Here is a 22,053-nt window from a genome sequence, read left to right as displayed (position 1 = left end):
CACCAACAACAAAAACAACTTGCACCACAACTGCAATGTGTCTTTTGTGCAAGTATTGACGTGATTTTCCCACAATGAATATTTTGCCAAATCACACCAATTACACACTAATAAGCTTAGTGTGTGAATCATGTCACTGAACATTCTCCCCAATTACTGTTTCTATTTCTGAATAACTACAACTTGCTATTACACATATGGATTAACTATTCAGGAGTTTTTACTCCTTTAGACGCAGAGATGGGTCTTTTTATCCCCCTCCCATTCTCCAAAAAATAGAGATAACTTTTTCCCTCTGTGCACATTTTACTTATAAAATCAGAACAATTTGGAAAGGTCATTTTTGTCTAATGGATTCTGTTTTATTTCTAATATAGAAAGGACATAAATCATTTTGATTTAGTTTAATTTCATTTCAATTGATTGTAGACCACACTCAAATATTTCAAGAAATTTGTGTTCTTTTCTGGAAAGCAATTATTAAAAACAAAACCAAAGGAAGTAAAAATACATTTTATAAGAAATAATAAAGAAAAAGAAGAAAACAAGAAAAGTTCCACCCCCCAACCTTTTCCAGGAATTTGCCTCATCACATTTGAGGATTTTCAGTAGTATTATAAATTTTAAGTTTAAAAAGGCTTGTACTGATGGAACTTTAGTTGGTCCAATTACTTCTAAAATTTGATTAGACTTTTTGTGAAAGACAAGAGACAAACAAAAATCCTATTTTATCAATTTTAAATTTACTAACTTTCATTTCTTTAGATTTTTCTCTCTTGCTCATACAGCCCCTCTGTACTTGCATTATTTTATATATCAGCATCCTCATACCCCCATTCTTTAAACTAAACAATTTCTGATTTGATGAGTCATAGAGCAACAGCTTTAAAATACTAATTGTCTTTATCTTAAATTTCTGTGCAGATATTTCTATACAGTGGTTGAGGATTAATTAGATATGCCTTGATACAAAATATTTTTTTGCCTTTTTTTTTTTTTCCATTTTGTATTCTTAAATCAGCTTTTCATTACCATATGTTGTTACTCAGAGTGCAGTAAATTGGATAAATTGCTAGAGAAAAAAAAAAAAAAAGCTCTGAAACTGTATATATAACACCATAAATCTAACTGGTAGATGTTAACTGAAGCAGCATACCTACCTTAGGCTTTCAGTAAGATGTTCTTATTTAAAATAAGAAAGTTTCTCCATCTGTTCTTCTTTCAAATTCTAGTGAAAAAGCCTTTATGCTAGAAGTGATTGAAGAAGTAGGGGAACCAACCGCTCTTCTTTGCCATGCAGTAGTCAGAATTGTGATATTGCACATTTCTCTGTCCCCGAGAAATTCATATTGTAAGCGCACTATAATAAAGTGCCCAAGTTCTTTCATCATTTGTCAAATGAAAGTATATTTTAGGTTTTTATTGTTTTTGAAGTGAAACAATTATTGATGAGCACTTGAAGGGCTTTCTGGGGCATATTATGCATTTGTCAAAGTCTAAGTAAGCAGGAGAATAAACCACAGAGAATATTGATTTTTTTATGTAAAGGCATGACTGATATTTCTTCATTTGAAGGGTTTACTTTTCCAGTGCATACTATGGAGAAAATATAGTGTATAAAAATAATAAGAGAAAAAAAGTGTATCATTCAAAACAAAAATAATTATTTTTACAAGTAAACCATTTCATATGCAACTCTACTTTGCATAATGTGAAGGAACTTGTAAGTACTTTAAAAAAGGTTAGTTAATACAGACAAAGTCATTTCACATGCCCATATCTAAGTCTGTTCTTCTTTCCGCTATATCCTTTCCCTACTTGGACAGAAAACTAAGAAAACATTCTCCAAGTGTCTAGAAGTGTTTGTTTAATTTTAATTTTAATTTACTCAATTATAATAAATAGCTATTTGAATACTGTTAGTGTGCTCACTAATGTATTTTTTTTTATAAAGTATTCATATGGAAGATGGAAAGATAATTTTGTCTGATGGTTGGGGTACAAATATATATTGAAGGCTGAAGTTCAAGTTATTATCCAGCTCAATTCAGTTCAAAACTACTCAGATACAAGGAGAACACTCACCTCATACTGAAAACCCTAGTTTGCCCTCCGTATCAATTTAATATTTTGTTACAGAGACTTCAGTGAAAGGGAAAAAAGTTTCAGAATCTTAGAAGTCACTATGCAACAGAATACTCACCCTGATATCAGCTGTGTAGGGAATAGATTTTCAAAATCAGTAAGAAAGACACTTCATGCTACTTCTTTTATAGTCATGAATTACCTGTGTGCCCTATCTTTTGGCTGGCTTTATTTTGACATAGTTAAGAATATCTCCTTTGCAGCCATAAAAGCATAAAATAGAGTCTCAGCTATACCATTTTTTCCCACTTTTATTTCCAGTGTCTATTTTATGATTGGGCCTCTCAGCTATGGGAATAATAAAAAAATATATATATTAAAAAATAAAAATAAATTTAAAAAAAAAAAAAAAAGTCACAGAGATCACTGTGGCCCTATTCAGTTTAGTTCTTCCTTTTCCATGGTGAGTTGCCAAATCAGGAATGCTGCTATGAGTAGAATGAGCTTCATCACCACATACAAATACTAATGGTTTCTGCCAGATATGTTCAGATTTGCTACAGGAGAGGCCATTGCTGTAGCAATACAGTTACATTCTGAACCATCACCGTAGTTAATTTTTAAGAAAAGATAAATCAGATAGGAAGAAATGGAAAAGTGGTAGAATTTTGATTGCATTTAATTATCAAGAGCTCACATAATTAATGTGGCATATATTATTTGCTATTTATCATCAGATAGACTTTTAAGATACAGCTCGTATTCTGTTAAAATATACTGCTTGTACCTGCAAGTGTATAAAACACTATTTTGCATGAGACTGAATGAGCAAAATAAGTTAATTGAACTATGCTGAAGAGCCACTTTTAGGGGTCAGGGAAAATAATACTGTTTCTTTTATATCTTGCTAAACAGCATAATATTTAAGACAGAAATTGCAGCAGTACCCATAGAACATGTCTACACAAGCACTTTAAATGAGGAGGGTGCTTCTGAAGCCAGTCTCCCCTTCTTCTGCGGTTTTGATTGCATCACCTTACAAATTTAGCATGCTCAGAATGGATTCTTTTCCTCACATGCTCCAAGCACTAAATGGAGTTCAGTCCACCTGGTCAGATTAGAGTTGGTTTAAGACATAAGAGTTGGTTACTGAAACCTTTATTTGGTATCAAGTTCTCAGCCTCATCTACTTTGCTGAGCAAGTCATCTTCCACTGCACAACACAGTTTACTGCTGCAGACATAGCCAGTTTGATTATTTCCTTGTTTTCAAAGCCATCTTAGTGCACCCTCCTTTTCATAGTTTAAAACATCACTGATTACAGGTTATGGGAACATTCCTTTATAAAAGAAATTTGAATTACTGCTCCACTATATTATTATGACACCCAAGGGACTGGTAAACAGGTTCTCTGATGGTTACTGTGTCATTACTGCCCAGAATCATTTTTCATGCATCATTTTTGGTATGCTGCTTTTTTCAGAAATTCAAAAAACCTTATTTAAGACATTTAATGACATTTCAGAAACTATTTAAATTGTAATTACAAAAGAATATAAACAAACAAATTATAGTAATAATAATAATAATAAAAAGCACTGCAGGCTGTAAGGTATATAATTTACCTGAAACCACAAATACAAATCAAAATAAATAGAAAAATGTTACTAGAACTCTGGGCACTAACTCGCTTTCAGAACTTGAAAACATATTGCAGTACATGTTGTTATGTTTAGAGGTTTTTCTGTAAAACTCGGTAGCATCTGTCAAGTGTTTGTAAGGATTTTCAAATCCGTGCTCAGATCTGCAAATGAAATATCATCGACTTTCTTTTTCACATGGGATCTATACATAATTTATGCATATATGCTATTTCACATATGTGTAAAACATAAGTAGTGCAAGATAGTAGTAGGCAATATTTACAGAAGAAATTTTGAAAAAGTCTACAATGTCACTTACAAAATTAATTACAAAGCAATGCTCCATTCATTCCACCTCATGGATTATAATATTTGAGACAAGTGATTTTTGACAAAGTCATGACTATTTTTGTGCCATTTCTATGTAAGTAATAAAAACACAATCGCAATTTATAATGGCACCATATGTCAGAAACTTCTTGGACAATTTCAGTCCTTATTTACTTTTACTTAAAATCTGACAAGCTACACAATTAGCAGGCAACATAATGACCTTTCACTGCTGTAACAGCTAGCTTCACTACTGTCTTTTTATTGTTGTTTATTAATATTATAGTGATTTAAGCTAGATGCATACCTCACAGCTCTTTCCACATTCACACAAATGAGAAGAGACACTTCAACAAAATAACTTCATAATTAAAAAAGGGAAAGGATATTTCTGTGATAACTTTGAGATTTCCACAACTATTGCCCGACTTGATTTAATATTTACAGATTTGATGAGTTTTCAAATTTGCTACAAAGAAAACAGACAAGTATGAGGGTATGACCACTAGTTTATTGAGCACACCTATTTTGATACTGCTGTTATCACAAACTATCTTTATTATTGAATTAATAATTATTGAAAAGACTACTATTTCACATCAAGAAAAGATGAACCTGAAATTCTAGCTCTTTTACAGAAATGACAAGGGGTTCTAAAAGAAGCTGTGAAATAGTCACTATTGTATTTCAAGGTAGGTAGAATATATATCACAAGAATTGTTAAACGAAAGCACTAAACAATAATACAACTACTCAGCTCCCTCAGGTTACATCTGAAAACAGACAATTCTGCATGCCCAGCATGCTCACTTTGAAGTTCTGCAAAATAGAAATAAAGAAATCTGCTATTAAGTCCATCAGGGGAGTCAGTAAAAAGACTCCCAAGTCTGGTAGCTAAATGTGTGCAATGGATAGGCATTTGATTGATCTGGTTGGATTTGTGACTACGTATATCAGTTCTTTTCAGTGTATTGTACTTTGTTTAGAATGAGAATTTTTTATTATGTTTTTAAATACAGAAAAATGATTGAGAAATTAAGGACAGAAAACACAAAAAGCTAGTGTCGTTGCTTAGTTTAATGCATCTCTTCTATCATTATTTTAGTTGGGTTTGTATTTGATGAATACACTTCTTTCATATACAGAGAGATAGTAGAACAGGCATGTGGATGGATGGATGACAGAATGCTTCTGTATGCATGTATTTCCATAAACACGTGTTTATGGAATGCATGTGTTTCCATAAACAAAAGCCTAAGACAGGTATTGCTTATGGAAACATATTTGTTACACATGAAAGTAGATACTAAGAATGATATTAAAGTCATTAATGGGAATCTGACTACAATTATAAGTCATTTTAAAATATACCATTAGTACTGTGGTACTTTAATGCTGTGTTTAACTTTTGAAAATTTATGATTATATGTGAAAATGCAGTTCTTGCTGAGATTTTAACTAGCATGTAGGATTTGTATTTATGTTTTAAATACTAGGGAAATAAGCCTAATCAGTTTTAGGAAAAAATAATTAATAATAATACTTAATCTTTATTTCAAACTAACAGAACTTCCTTATTTAAGAAGAATACCAGTATTCTGTTGCGGGCTTTTGTTTGTATATTTTTGTTTTTAATAAACTCTTTTTTATAAACACTCTCCTTCTTTACTTACTCTTATCAGAATTCAAAAAACACATAGGCCTGAAGAAGCTACTGGGTATTAATCTTACCTTTCCCCTTTTTATGTATTATGGATATATAAAATTCAACACATAGCTGATGGAATTTCTTTTTAAGTCAAGTATATAATTGAAACTGTCAGACTGTTCAGGAATGTATATTAGTTTATGTTGACTTCAGATTCTAGTAAGCAGACATCAGGGAACTTATGAGTTGGAATAATTTTTATGCTTCTCTTAACCCTTCCTGTTTAACTTTGATTTACAACTGCTGGCATTTTAAGATGCTGTAAAGGAAAGAAAATATATTTATGAAGGATCAGGGACTTCTGTGTATACTATTATGTCGTGTTTTCAAAACTAAATGTAAGTTTCAGCAGAAATATTAGGATTCAAGCGCTCCCCCCCATAATTATATTACTCCATTATTAAAAGTTTTCTGTATATTCATTAGTCGATTGCATCTTAAAGATTTACTAATTCTCTATACGTTTGTTGTCCATCAAACTCCAATAGAGAAAATGATTTCATTTGGCAGTAACCTTCAGGGATTATTTTTCAAATGCAAGTCTCAAAACTGACTCTGTGCTTAAATATATAATACTAACATGATTTTCATTTCTCAGTATTACTTAGTACTTCTAAATGTGCATGTTCATAGCATGATTCTTACCTTTGCACAATGAAGATATTTGCATATTTTTCTTTCAGCTAATTATTACTTAAAGAAGTTTCATTTAATAAGTCTAAATCTTCATATAGTAAGAAAAAGATTTAGGTAAAATAGATAATTCATCCAAAGGTGCTCTTGTCAGGGGCTCAGGTGGGTATGAAAGCACATTTTTCTAAAATCACTAGTAAGGTAGAAAAAGGAAAAGAAGAAAAAGAAAAAGAAAGAAAAAGAAAAAGAAAAAGAAAAAGAAAAAGAAAAAGAAAAAGAAAAAGAAAAAGAAAAAGAAAAAGAAAAAGGAAAAGGAAAAGGAAAAGGAAAAGAAAAAGAAAAAAAAAGGCTTATCTTTCTTCCTGAGAGAAAAAATATCACTGTCCTACTGAACAAACAGACCAACACATTCCCCCATTTTAAGTCCTTTGAGCTCTCCTGAAGCTCCACTCTCTCTACAGCAGAGAGAATTATACTGACAAGGGAAAAGTGCAGTACCTATGAGGAAATGAAGAAAACTGTGTGAATCAGCAGAGCATAGGAGATTTTGTTTGTTTATTTTTTAACATGTTAGAAGGTATTGGTTTCAAATTGAGTAAATCCTTTTTTGTTCATGGATCATTGACTGGGTAGATTGTTACAGCTCCTTTGGAGCCATTATGGTATGTCATTTCAAACCAGCCATTGAAAGTGAGCATTCAGCTTCTCTGTTCAAACTCAACACAAAATGTCCTTGAAACCTTTGTTCTATGTGCTCAGCATATTGTTTTCTAAGTTTACCTAAAAGATATTATTTTCAGTATCCAAATCAGCTAAGTTATATTGTAAATAAGCTGCTAAAAATGTATATTTTGAAAGTAAAATTAATGTTAAGAATGAAAAAAAAAACCTCTCAAAAAACTAAAAACAAAAAAATTCTTATAAAAGTCATCATGTTTTTTTGTTGTTGTTGTAAATCATGTAGAAGCTTTTTAAAATTAAGAACTTTAAAAAGATAGATGCTTGAACTACCAAAGTAAAAATATCTTTGACTAAAGTATTTTGTCAGGTTGTATAGTTATGGATCTGTTTGTCATCAGGATGCCAAGCATGCTATGCCTCTGACATGTTTTCTAAACCTGCAAATGAAGTCATGATCAGATTCAACAAGGAAAGCTTAAACTACATGAAAGAGGCTTTAGAGTTGATGAGCATTTGGGAAATCTTAAAAAAGGAATTGAACCATGCAAAGCAATTCCTTCTTTGCTTTTTAGGTGTAGTCGATGCATCATCAGTCTTCAAGGTGAAGAACACTGTACACTATGCATTAGCACTGGAACAAGATACTTTTTTGGTGTCAAGCAGATCACTGGAGCTACAGATTTTTACATTCTGAAAATTTTTAGTTTCCTGTTTCATCAAAAGTAACTCTTAAGTAGTGTTAAACATATGAATCTATCTATTCTTTTAAGCTATATAAAATCATTAAATAACATTGAATAGATGACATTGAAGTTTATCAAAGGAAAGAAAACTAATTACCTTTTCAAACAGCAAAAACTGCTGCACAGGTTAGCAGTTGACATCAAATATACATCTGCAATGCAGACTTACAAAGAAAATTTTAAATTCTTCTTCAGGTGGAAATAAGACCAATGACACCAAGTTTGAAAGAAGCACTGATCTTCCTGGGGTAGGAAGGCCCTTCAGAGAGATTTGAACAGGCTGGATATCTGGGCTGAGGTCAGTGGGATGAAGTTCAACAAGACCAAGTACCAGGTCCTGCACTATGATCACAACTACCTGAGACAATACTACAGGCTTTGGACAGGGTGGCTGGAAGACATTGTAGAAGACATGGACCTGGGCATGTTAGTTAAAGCTTGGCTAAACGTGAGCCAGTAGTATGCCCAGGTAGCCAAGGAGGCCAATAGCATCCTGGTTTGTAACAGAAATTGTGTTGCCAACAGGAGCAGGGAAGTGATCATCCATTCATACTCAGCACTGGAGAGGCTGCACCTTGAGTACTGTATTCAGTTTTGGGCCCCTCACTACAAGGAAGACATTGAAGCCCTGCAGCATGTTCCAAGAAGGGCAATGAATCTGGTGAGGAGTCTAGAGCACAAGTCTTATGGAGATCGGCTGAGGGAACTCAGATTCTTTAGACTAGAGAAGAGGAAGCTCTGGAGTGACCTTATCGTTCTCCACAGATTCCTGAAAGGAGGCTGTCTCAAGGTGGGGGTAAGTCTCTTCTCCCTCGTAACTAGTGACAAGACTAGAGGGAATGGTCTCAAGTTGCACCATGGGAGGCTGAGGTTGGATATTAGGAAAAAATTCTTCTCTGAAGGATGGCACTAGATTCTCTCTGAAGGAGGCACTAGAATGGGCTGCCTAGGAAGATGGTGCATTCACCATCCCTGGAGGTGTTCAAGAAACATTTAGACACTGTACTAAGGGTACTGGTTTAGTGGAGTTATACTGGTGGTAGGTGGCTCGTTGGACTAGATGACCCTGGAGGTCTTTTCTAGACTTAGTAATTTATTCTAGGAAATTACACTCCACTAATAAATAGTAAGAACTGCCTGTCATCCAGAGATGAGAACTCAGTTCAAAGTAGGGAAACAATACATGTAAAATATATTGTATGTAGTTACCATTTTCAGCTTCAAAATTATCTTCTAAAAAAATCATTCAGGAGGAATACTTTTGAGCTTCAAACCAGACTTTTTTCAGCTGCAAGTAGACTTTGTTTTCTAACTGATAAATTATCCAGTATCAAAGAACACTAAATAATTTCTAATGTGAATGAATGTTTTGACAAAAATCTGAAAGAAAGTTTGAGAAAGTGACATATACAAGGCCAAAAGGAATACTTAGGAAAAAAATATTGCAAATTGTACAGCTTCTGAGAAATAAAGCACTTGAATCAAAACACAGTCCAAATTCAGTTTGTAACAGTCTATATCCTACCTTTTATTTGCCTACTGTTTTCATTACTGATGAGAATTTGCCCTGTGTTGTGGTTCTAAATTGTTGTATTAACAAACGTATCATAGTTTATTGATCAGAGAAAATCCTGCTAATAGAAAACATGTTGAGGCATGGAAAGCCAATGTGGTACATAATCTGCCTGATTTCTGTCTTCCTGAACTTCTATCCCCTGCAGCCTAAACAAAGGCAAAAATATAAGATTCATATTCAAAAGGGTTAAAATCATACAAAGTATTCTGCCCTCAAGGAGAAAAAAAATAAATTAAAAAAAAAAATAGCTGGGCTTCTCTTTCTGTAGAATTTAGAATGTTATAGATGTTGCTGTTTTTCTAAAGCTGTTAAAGATGAAACTTCGAATATTCCTTTGAGACTACTGCATTATTTCTTCTAGACCTTACAGCAGAAGCTCAGAGTCATTCATCATCTCTCAGTATGACATCTCTATGACCAACAAGTCACTTAGCAAATTCTCCCAGCTGGCTGGAAGCATCATAAGCAAAGAGATCAGAAAATCCCAGGGGAAAAGCAGATCCTTTCCTCCCTTTTCTCTTGTCTAAGGAGCATAGATTGCCTGGAAAACAGTTTTTAGGCATCTGTAATTGAATGTGAGATGAACTTCCTCAAGCTTTAATGAGGAGTAATGTTACTGCCCAGGCAGAAGGAGTTAGTGTGCTGCTTTATGTTCCAAATTATTTCTTTAATATTAACCAAGGTTTCCATGTATCCCCAGGCAGCAATGCTGTAGCAGGGAAGAAAGATGCAAATAACTCTCAGCCTCTCAACTAATCACCAAAACGTGCAGGAATGATAAGTGTATGGAAGAGATCTTTGTCAGGTAAGTTAAAGAGGTCTTTCCTACTGGGAAAAGAGCCTTTCTTACTATAGTTACATAAAAAAACCTTTTGTATAGTATTTTAGTATAAAAAGTATAGGGGTTTTTGTTTGTTTTTTTTTGTTGTTGTTGTTTGTTTTTTGTTTGGTGGTTGTTTGTTTGTTTTGGCCTTTGGCACTTTAAAGAGGATAAATGATTCCACACAACAAAAAGGTACTGATATTTTAAATTTTGCATTAGAGACTATAAGCATTAAGAAAATCCTTTGTCATGTCTTCCAAAGTACTCTGTTCAATGATAAATCAGTATAAATTAATTTCAAAAGTACATTTGACTTTAAATAGATGCACATATAAAGAAGATGGGAAGTCTTGTGAAAATAATTTTAAAGTGCAGGGAAATGAGTTCTCAAGGGGAACAGGAAACTGCAATAAGTAAAGTAGTTGTGGAAGTTGCTCAACATGGGGCTTGAAGACATCCTTCATCTTTGTGAGTGTATGAATGTGTTTTGATTCATGCCATCCCTTGAATAATAATCTTCTTGAAAAATGAAGTAAAACTGGAGAAAGCCAGTTTATTATGAGAATAGTTTTGCAATTCTAAAATTCTCTTTCCATTATCAACTTACCTCAACTTAACAGGTGACCATGTTTAGGTAAAACTATGATCACAAATCCCTTTTACATGAAAACACTTACTACTTAACTATTTTGAATCAATATCTTTGTAATCCTTAGTTACTAAACATAAATGTATAATGAAAAGCCTCAGTATGACAACTGAAGAGTAGCCACTGTCAGAAATCAAAAGTTTTGCATTTTTCCTGCAGCCATTTGGTTCCTTAATTTACAGCAAAGGTTTTTTAATATCTTATTGTTACAGGCCACAAACTATTCTGCACTCCTGCCCACATTTCCCATCAATAGGGAAAATAAAATTGATTTGGGGACTAAGATGCAAGGGGAAGGGTCACTCATAAAAAAATTCCTCAGCATGGATTATCAGATGTGCTGGCTGAATATATGTTACTATGGTATCAAAGTACACTACTAATTATTAAAACACATAATTGAATTATTTATAGCATTTTTTTGTAAAGATTCTTGGGATGCATATTTATGAAATGCCACTCAGAATAAAACTGTATTGCATTAAAGAGCCATTCTTATTTATTTTTTAATAATTATTTGAACTTTCCTTGATTTACTGAGTCACTCAGGCATCTTATTCCTGCTGATTTAAGGGATGCTGTGAAGTTTACTCATATAAAGTCAGATCATCAGCTAATGTTATCGGCAAAGTTCCAATGCAATCAGTGGAGAGCTGCCAATTCATACTAGCTCTATTCTGTAACAGTTTTTAAAAATCACTCTTGGTTTCTGCTTTAAATGACATTTTACATGTGAAATATTTTCTTTTAATCTATATTGCTTCTAACAAACTACACTGTTTGTTGGTTTTTTTTTTACCATTTCATCTTACTTAGGTAAGTCAGACTAGTTTATTTCTAAAAGCCTTCCAGTTCTGCATCTGATACAATAAAAAAATATTGAAATGCTTTCACTGCTAACTCCTCAGGGAAATATAATAAAATTGAAGCTGTATGTTTTGTAAATTTTATGGAAAAACTGTTGTCATAGAGAACCTGATTATTAATATAACATTATAGTGCTCATTCTCAAATACTGTATGAAGAATATCAAATCGTATGGCTATGACAGCCTACATTTTTGAGTTTTAGGTGCCTCCATACAGGAAGCTTGAGAAATCGTAGGGAGTCCTGATTCAGCGAGGTTCTGGAAAATAACATAAATTGTGCATGCAAATACAGGTGCACACAAAAACACTACTGACAGTGTAAGAAAACATTTGCATTTGTAATGGTCAATTTTTCTTTATATTCAATCTTAAAACACACAGCTTCAATGAAATGATTTTTTTTCCTGAGACTACAGGCCCACTATATGTAAGAACAATACAATGAAAAACACCTGTATATGAAAAACAAGGTAGGTACCATTTAGCATTTTTCCACCTAGGTTTTTTGTACCTTTTTTTTTTTTTTAAATCCTGAATTTTTTACATTATAAATGTAATATAGTAAATCCTAAAAAGAAAAACTTATGTAATCACGTTAAGTACCATTTCAAATTTTGTTCAGTTATATGACTGATCTTATACATATCTAGCTGAGACATACATGTCTGTAATTCACTTCAGTATTAATTCCATATCTTTTTTTTTTTTTTTTTTTTTTTTCCTGGTTAGAATAAGGTATTTGAATAGTTAACGCAATTAGAAGATGTTTTATACTCAGTAGCTCTCACTGATCTCTCAGATTCTTTGGCAAGAAGTGTTTTAACTTTTTAGATTCTTTCCAGGACATCAGTGCACTTTAGAATGTTATTAAATTTTAGATTATGAGAAATACTAATGATAAAGATATGGTAAACTGCTAATTTGGTAAATCTCAGGATCTAGTAGATACTGGAGGCTTACCTTGTCAACCCAGGGTTTCTTTATATAAAAGTAGAGAAATACTTCATCTAATCAAAATCAGAAATTTAAAATGGGTCTAAAATTTCCACTGTAAAAGACAGTGGAGTGACTAGTTCAGATGTTAACATCTAAGAGTGAATGTCTAGGGCAGAATTCAGTTCAAGATTAAATCATTTTATGTTTAGTTGTCTACGTGAAATGATCTATAGACACAAAAGGTATCAAGACTTACATTTTAGAAAAAGAAGAGCTAGTAAATGCAGCTGGTGGAACCAAGAGAGCAAACTAAGCAGCAATCTGGTGTCTAATTTAGCTAAAACTGTTTCCATATTTGAAGCGGGCCCATATCACATCAAACATGTAAACTACATTTTAGCTCTCCTTCCTCTATGAAAATTAGGAAAAGCTTGCACTTCATAGTAGAATTTCACAGAGAAAGTCATTGCACTAAGGAAACACAACTTCCATTTGAACTCTCTACCAGACAGGAATTTTTTATTCCAGACTCTAGGATTTTGGATTTTCCAGAAGCGCTGAACAAGTATTAATAGATCTGCAAGGTTCTTAAACATTTTTGAAATTCTAGCTTAACTCCTAAAGTCATCTCATAATAAATATGCTTAAATTTATATCTCATAAATAAGCAAGGTTACTTTGAAACTATGATTTAACGGTTAGTATTTTAAGGACTCTGTACTATCTAAAACTGTGATCCACAAATTTAGCATTTCTTTAGTTTACTGAATATGTAATTTTTAATCTCTAGAAAACATGGATGAGAAAGAGTATTTCTTTCCCAGTTTTGCCTCCACTTGTTCTGATTTACAATTTACCCAGATTCAGTGTTCTCTATAAATAAAGGCATAAGATGCAGACCTTGCAGACATACTCGACCTAACTTAACCAATCCATGTAAAAATTTGTAACAGGATAGCATAGTAAAATCCCACCTCTGAGGGATTCCAGTTAGGTAAATGTGTCGTGTGTCACAATGACCTTTGTTGTTTTTTTTTAATTTTTATTTATTGTTGTTGTTGTTTGTGTGTTTGTTTTTTCTGTTAGAATCATAGAATGGCCTGGGTTGGAAAAGACTACAATGATCATCTAGTTTCAACCTCCCTGCAATGTGCAGCGTCGCCAATCACTAGACCAGGCTGCCCAGAGCCACATCCAGACTGGCCTTGAATGCCTCCAGGGATCAGTCACAACCTCCTTGGGCAACTTGTTTCAGTGCATCACCACACTGAGTAAAAAACTTCCTCCTAATATGTCAACTGAACTTCACCTGTTCTAGTTTAAAACCATTCTCCTTTGTCCTATCACTATCCAATCTCATAAACAGTCATTCCCCCTCCTGTCCATACGCTCCCTTCAAATATTGCAAGGCCACAATGAGTAAGATTATATTTGGTACCTAAACAAATAAAAAGCTAAGTCAATATATATTTATACAAGAATCAGTCACCATTTAGCTAGATCATTAATATACTTTTAATCACTGAATGTACTCCACTTTACATGAAGTAATTAAATAATCTTTCAGTCACATAAAGAGCACAAGTGAATAACTTCTTGCAGACAGAAGCATGTATCCCAGCTCGTGGCTATGGTGCAGGCTAGGAAGCAGGAATTCCACTTTGTGAACAAGGTAAAGGTAAACAATTCAGGGCTCAAAATTTTGCATTTTGCTGTTCAGTTTGGTATACGCTTAGAAACATACAGTTCAGTGTCATAAAAACTCTCCAACTCTCCTTTAAGGGGAAAGAGAATAGAATATAAACTCTCTATACACAAGTCTAGACAGCAGTAATGACTTTAAGACTCTAAATTTTGGGCTTAGAAACCAGGTCTGTAACGCGTAGGTGCCTCTAGTTCTCTTCCAACTTTCATTATCTGTCTGTCGAAACTACTTAAAATATAAAATCTCTTGTTTGTGCAATCTTCATCATAATAATTGATATTACCATAATAGTTAATGAGTTCCATTTGTCTCTGGTAGAGCTCTAAGTGAAAAGCCATAAATATGGACCAAAGTGACTCAAAGTTGACTAGAGTTTTAAATCTCAAAATGATGCTATAAAAAAAAAAAAAATTGTCTCAAAAGTCTCAATTAATTTTTGGTTAAAGCAGAGCAACTAAAAAGACACATGTGAGAAATGCATTAATGCAAAAATAGTTTAGTCAGATCTTTTTTTTTTTTTTTTTTTTTTTTTTTTGCAATGTATATAAAATGAATTCAACATGACAAGGGACTTAAATTTTTTCCAAAATATTTCTGAACCTGGATAAATATCACCTTAAGGAAGAATCAAAAACATAAAGAGTAAAGTGCCACAGTGTACTTTCAGAGATATCAGAGTAAGGCCTCGGTACAGTAAGTCCTACACCAAATTTGTGTGTGCAGTAACTGTATTACACTAATGATTGCATTCCATTTTCTTGACCCATCAGCTCAAGCAACATTTTAATGTATACTAGTCAGAACAGTGAATAAACTGGCACTCCCTCACAAGATTCTTACAGGCTGGAAAACTGGTCTGCTTCTAGAGGCTTTCATCTACCAATTCATAGCCCAGAGATGGCATGAGCTGTACAAATCCCACTGCACCATATAACATTAGCTCCAGCTCTCACAAATTGAGTCCATTTCAAAAAACATCATGGTGCAGACAAGAAGCATAACATTAAATTATATCTCATGTTGCTTTAGGCAGAACACAATGTTTTCAGAGAAAAAAAAGTCTCAAGCTTCACTTTCCAAGACATTTGTACATTAAGCAACTGAGTGATTACAGTTATGTTTGTTTACTTAAGGGGAAAATAGTTTATAATTCAAAAGAAAGCTTGTTCAGAAATTATTCAGTGTTCACTGTAGAGTTATAATCCTCTGATAACAAGGAATAACAAAGATTACTCTGACAGAAACTTAATTATAACAGCACTGTGAAAGACTCCACGTACTTGACTAATTATAGTAATTGAAACTGTACTTAATTTGCTGTTACTGTTTTTCTGCTTTTAAATCCAAAAGAGCCACAATCATTTGTTTTGTGAAGATGTGGTTTAATAACAAAATAATAAATTTTGCTTTAGATAGACAGGCTATGCTCAAAGAACTTTGTAGTCTAGCTACTACATGTAGAAAGCTGCATGCACTAAATGAACAGTTTTCTCATTGTATAACTAGTAACTTCACAAGCTGGTTATTTTAAAGGCATTTCTGTAAAAGTGCCTCAGTATGATAGCAGATAATCCTTTGTGATTTTATCATAGAAATGTATGCTAGTAATACTTTCCATGCACTTTTTGCTCAGGAGTCAACACTATCATAATCAAGACATTTGTAGCTAGACGGTGCCAGTTGCCAAAGTGAATAAGGAGTTTTCTATTGAAGATATTTATAAAAATACATGTAGAGAGTATTCATGATTTTTTAAAAATCTCATATTCTATTTGCATTGAGAAGACGACATATAACTGCACACAAATACTAAAATTCAAAATCCTGTGGGATTTGGGCTCCATAGTCTATTCTAGATGTTTTGGGATATAATTTCTACTTCAAATTTTAATTAATTTAGCAAGACTGGATGTAAAAGCTTTAAATCCAGTGTTTTCTTGTGCTACAAAAAACAAGTTATACCATAAAGGCTGGCTTTTAAAAAACAAAGTGTCTAATTACAAAATAGTGATTCCAAAACACTGGTGGCCACAGCACTAATAGAAAGAAATAGAAAGCTTATAAGACTCCAGTCACACTTACCACAGGACTGCAGACTTGGTCCTGCTCTCATCCGAAGTAAGTATCAGCATTCTACTGACAAGTAATAAGAATCAAATCAGATCCTAAATCTACTGCTTAGAAGATTAGCTGAGTTCAAGCAGCCTTTTCATGAAAGAGATAACAAAGCAAAGTGAATTTCAGACACTTCAAGGAGTTAAATTCTAAATCTCTTAGAAAATACTGCCTTTGGGTGTGGCACTTGTACAGGTTTGTTATGGGAATCAAATCTCTGGTAAATGAAATAGCTGTTTCTGAAAAGCAAATGACTGACAAATTTATGTACTGAAGAAACTTAAAAGTCAAGGGAACTAGAGTTCTTCACTCAGTAGCTAAGAGAGATAACACTTCCCATGTAGTTCTTCTGAAATTCTTTCTTTTTTTCTTGGTTTCTTATCCTTTACATTTCCTCTTCAAGAGAAAAATTTCAACAAAAATCTTTCCATTTCAATTTTCTAGATTGTAATTTGCTTCTCTGTCCTATTTTTTTAAATCATTATTATTATTATTTTAAACACGAACAAAAAACAAAAAACAAACAACAACAACAAAGAATTACAAGCATTCTGACTTTTGGAAGAAGCCAAAATACCAGAGTATATTTTATACAGTGCATCTAACTCAGTACTTCTTAAAATAAGGTGAAGATTTTTGCTTTGCCCTCTGTAGAAAAGTTTTCAACTGTTGAGTGTTTTCAGATTTTTTGACTCTTCAAAAAGCAGTTTATGCTTTTTAACATATTAGTCTTGCAGAAGAGGTTTGATCTTAGCACTTGTATGGAACTGTCAAGAAAAAGAGGAATGTCAAGATGAAAAGAAGAAGTAGCAGGAATACCTTTTAGGTGAAAAGTTTATTTTTTATCATGAAAAATTAAAGAAGAGGGTAATATAAAAATTTTCATTATTGCTGGTATTGTACTATAATAAGGAAAGTATCCTATTTTAAAAAAGAAAAAAATCTTGTAATGTACTTATTTGTAACACCTTAAATCTCTTGCAATTAACAATTAAGAAACATTATGCAGACTGGAGTTCTACAGCAAAGAAGTACATGCTGAATTTGGCATTCAGCTACAATGTTTAGATATTATTTGTTAATAAAGAAATACTTTTTGACATACCACTTTCATTGCTTAGCCTCTGTGGCTGTTCTGTCTTTTACACAGATGTATGCATGCATGCTCTCACAAAGTTTGTCCATCAGCTTACAGATTCTAGCTTTCCTTGGTACATTAATAGGAGTTAGAGGCATTGTACTTAAAGTACACTAGTTTTAAGCTGAGAGATGAAGAAAATTATAGAAAATAAAATGTAGAAAATAAAACTAATTTATTAACTCTACATTATCACTGAAAATGGCCTGCACATACTGTAGTCTATTTAAGTGGAAATACTTACATCCAATTTCATCAAAAGCTAACTGAAAAAGTTCTGCATGTGTTACATGACTAATACCGCTTGCCTTTAATAACCGTGGTTTACATAATATTTAATCATTCCTTCTACAGCATGACACCCCTTTCTTCTGTTCATTAGGATGTTATTCACTGTGGTTTTTTCTTATAATGATACATATGTTGGTTTTCTGCTATTAGTACCAGTTGTATTCTTCTTTCTATATCATGGCCCAGATTAGCAGACGAAACAGTAAGTAGCAAGTAATACTACATTATGTTTTTCTTCATAAATGTTTTAAAATGTACGCATATGCACCAAGACTCAGGTTCTGGCCCTTCAAGTCAAGGTCAGCTTAAAGCAAAATCAGGCTTTATTACATTAATTTATTACTGTTTCCTTTGTTAATCACAACAGTGTTCCTGCTGCTCATGAAATTAGTATTTTATTAAAACAAAAATACTGAGATTTTCTCCAGGGACATTTTACAGTAAAGATATCCTGTCTAACTACAATTAGTAAAATATTGATCAATACCTTAAACATAGTAACATTTGTTGATTTAATCTATTTCTACATATGCTAACTTTGGGAGATGCTCATCTGTTAAATACTCTCAGACCTGAAGCTTCACAAAGCATTTCAAACATGGACACTTGTGGACCAAATTCAAACTCTTCATTACTGAGACAGAATTTGCATAGATTCGATTTCTTACTCTATATGACAGCTAAATATGTCCTGAATATTGAATAATACAAGTTTAAGATGAAAGAATTTGTCACTCCTAATGAATTTGCCATTAAATTATGTAAATCTGTAATGGGATGGAAGATGAGTAAGGAAATAGTATATAAAGATGGCAGACTGACACTTTTTATAAAATGCGTGATTAATTTTGAATTTATCTTGTAATATCTCCTGGTAATATCAGAAAAGAATAAAAAAGGAGTACAGATTTAGTAAAAATCAGTGCAAAATTTGTGATGATTTACCACTGTCATATACTTCAGGAACTGTGCTAGTGAAATGGATGTAACTATTATTTGCTTAATCAAAGAAGTGGAATTTACCTCATAATATAAACATTTTCAGCTGTTTAGGCTCTCCAGGACCTTCAAGAAGAGGAAAAAAAAAAATAAAAATACTGAGGAAACTAAATAAATTAAACATATAACTTTTTAATACATCCCATATATCAAATACACTTACACTATTATCCAATATACCATCACTAGGCATCGTGTGTTTCAGATGCATGACAAAGTACTTTGAAAAGGTCATCCCTCTACAAAATAAATAAATAAATCAAGTTCTAGGGTGTATAAAAGAAGTATTATTTCAGAGACATTAATTTAATTCAGTTACCCCTGTCCTTAGGAGAGCTTTTCCAAGTCATGTCTATTAGGGTCATAATTCTGCACCCTTGTGCAACATTAAGTGTAGAATTGCATTATAGTAAAGGAGACAACAACAATCTCACAAAGTTCTGTTTTTTAGTTAAAAATAAGCATTTCCATTTCCCTTCTGACATGCAACTGATAACTGACTATTCATCTTCTGTTACACAGGAAGAATATCAGACTACAAGAGAAATATCAATAGCTGTGTTTTAACTTCTTAATTCATCTTTGAAAATCATTTTCAGAGTTAAAGATGGATAACCATATAGACAGAATAAGAGGTAAAATTAGAAAAGTTTATGAAGTAAGGAGCCACCCAGTCACAGAGACTGCTCATGAACCTGTTATCTATGCCATATCAATGAGAAAAACTGATTGAACTGCATCCAAACCAGAGCTTTATCACTCACGCAAGATGCATTCTCCACCACAGCCTTGCTCCTGACTCTTCAATAGGCATACCTGAGAAGATGGGAGAACACAGAAAATGTGGCACAAATATGGACAAAAATTACCACTTATGATGGACACTAAAATCTCTTGTTTAGAATAGCACTGTGAGATTGTTGGACTAAATATAGATGCTGCTCTCACTCCTTCCCTAGCAACTTCCTCTGTTCATGCTTCTTCAGAAGATGACTTGTGAAATCAAGCTCTGGAAGAACAGAACTGACTAATGAAGTAAAATGCTCAGCAGCTGAACACTGAGAATAAGAAATTAAAGCATTGCTACAGAGAAAAAAAAAAGGAAGAAAAGATTTTGCTCTTTCTGAAGCTGAGAAGCTGTTTACTAGAGATTTGTTTGTTTAACCTATGAAGTGACATTGCAGCAGAGAATTGAGCCCTTCATCTTAAACTATCTGCAGTGTAATAGAGTATAAGAATGAATAGCTGGCTGCTGTGATCCAAAGTAATTTTCCCTACAGTGTCAATATATAGGAAAGACGGTATTTTAAAAAGCTGAAATACTCACATCCCAAATTCTGCATATAAAATGAATTTACTGAATACTATAAAAATTAAAGAGATATTGCCTATTCAAGCATTTCTTGAATAACATTGCCTACAAAAAGTAAAAATAAAGAATGTACAGAAAGGTAAAGCAACAGTAATTCTTAGTCTAAGTAATCACTTGTTCTAAAGAAATAATCATGAACTCATCTTATAGAATGGAGTGTTCATTTGCCTAAAAGACCAAATGAACCAAAAGAGAAGATTAATTTTAAGTTGAATTTTTAATTTCTCCCTTGTTGCAAGAATTACATGCTCATAGAAAATAAAACCAAAAAACAATATACATTGCGGGGAAACTGAAGAATATTTTTTTGATTTTCAAAAATATACAGCATATGATCATTTTTATTTAAAAGTGTTGATTAATGCTTCATCATTTTCTCTCACTAACCTGATGTTTTATCTCTGTATTTATTTTCTATTTAAGACAAGTAAAGATTGTAAATATCATACCAATTCTTCTTTCCACACGACACATTCCATCTTCAAAAATAATTTCATTATTTCAAGTTGTTGATTGCTTTCTCCAGATTTGTTATTTTCTTATTGATTTTTATCTATTTTACTTTGTTCTCACATGCTCTTTCACAGAATCACAGAATCATAGGGGTTGGAAGGGACCTCCAGAGATCACCGAGTCCAAGCCCCTGGCAAAGCAGATTCCCTAAACCAGGTCACACAGGTAGGCCAGTTGGTACCTACACCAGGTCCAGGTTGGTCTTGAATATCTCCAGAGAAGGAGACTCCACAACCGCACTGGGCAGCCTGTTCCAGCGCTCCGTCACCCTCACTGTAAAGAAGTTCTTGGGCACATTTGTGCAGAACTTCCTCCAGTTTCTGTCTGTTTCCCCTTGTCCTGTCTCCACACACTGCTGAAGAGTCTGGCCTCACCACTTTGCCCCCACACCTGAGATATTTGTAGAGCTGGATCAGGTCTCCTCTGTCTCCTTTTCATCATTAATTTCACCACTCTTTCTTCCAGGGAAGTCTTGCATAGAGGAATGTTTACCAGCAGGCAGCACAGAATTTTTTCTCAAACTGATATTCAGTCATAAAATGCAACATAGTAGGTTTTTAGGAATGGTGACCAAGTTACGATTCCTTGGCACAATGCAGTGTCATGTTTTTGTCTAGGATAATTTTGTTTGTGGAGGGTTGTTAGGTGGTGTGTTTTGAATCTGTGATGAAAGTAGTGATGATAATAGACAAATATTTCTAGTTGTTGCAGAGTAGTCCTTGCGCAGAATCAAGGTCTCTTCTACTGCTTCTGCTTCTAGTGCTGCCCTGCTAGCAAGCAGGGTGGAGTGCAAAAGAAGTTTGGAAGTGACACAGGATAGCTGATCCTGACTGTCCAAAGGGATACTTCATAGCATATAGTGCCATGTTCCACAATAAAACTGTTGGGAAAGAAGTAGAAAGTGGGGAACATTCAAAATGATAGCATCTGTCTTCCCAGTAAACGACTACATGTGAGGGACCCTGTTTCCCCAGAAGTGTACGAACATTTGCTTTCCCATGGGAAGCAGTGATTGAATTCCTTGTTTTTCTTGCTTGCATGCACAGCTTTTGCGTTACCTAGTAAACTGTCTTAACATCAAAAAATGAGTTCTCACCCTCTTACCTTTCTGTTTCTGTCCTCCATGCAAATCTGGGTGATGAAGACACGTAGAAAATTTGATCCAGAATCTGTAAAAAGAATAAGAATTCACAAGATGTTAAGATTTTAACAAAGGAAAAACAAACAAACAAACAAAAAACACT

At 33.4% G+C, this 22,053-nt stretch overlaps 1 long non-coding RNA gene across 1 annotated transcript in view; it reads right to left on the bottom strand.

The window, feature by feature from the left end:
• The window catches only part of LOC146761516 (uncharacterized), a 60,095-nt gene that overhangs the window by 23,695 nt on the left and 14,347 nt on the right, over positions 1-22,053 (bottom strand). Inside the window, exon 2 of the long non-coding RNA XR_014944221.1 lies at positions 21,914-21,978. This is a non-coding gene — a long non-coding RNA (uncharacterized LOC146761516). The remainder of the gene's footprint in view (positions 1-21,913; positions 21,979-22,053) is intronic.

The sequence above is a fragment of the Coturnix japonica genome, chromosome 3 (genome assembly GCF_054131305.1).
Source record: "Coturnix japonica strain WE chromosome 3, WE-NBRP24, whole genome shotgun sequence".
Taxonomy (NCBI): Eukaryota; Metazoa; Chordata; class Aves; order Galliformes; family Phasianidae; genus Coturnix; species Coturnix japonica.
Note: the sequence above shows the minus strand (reverse complement) of the source record. Positions and strands in the feature narration are given on the sequence as shown.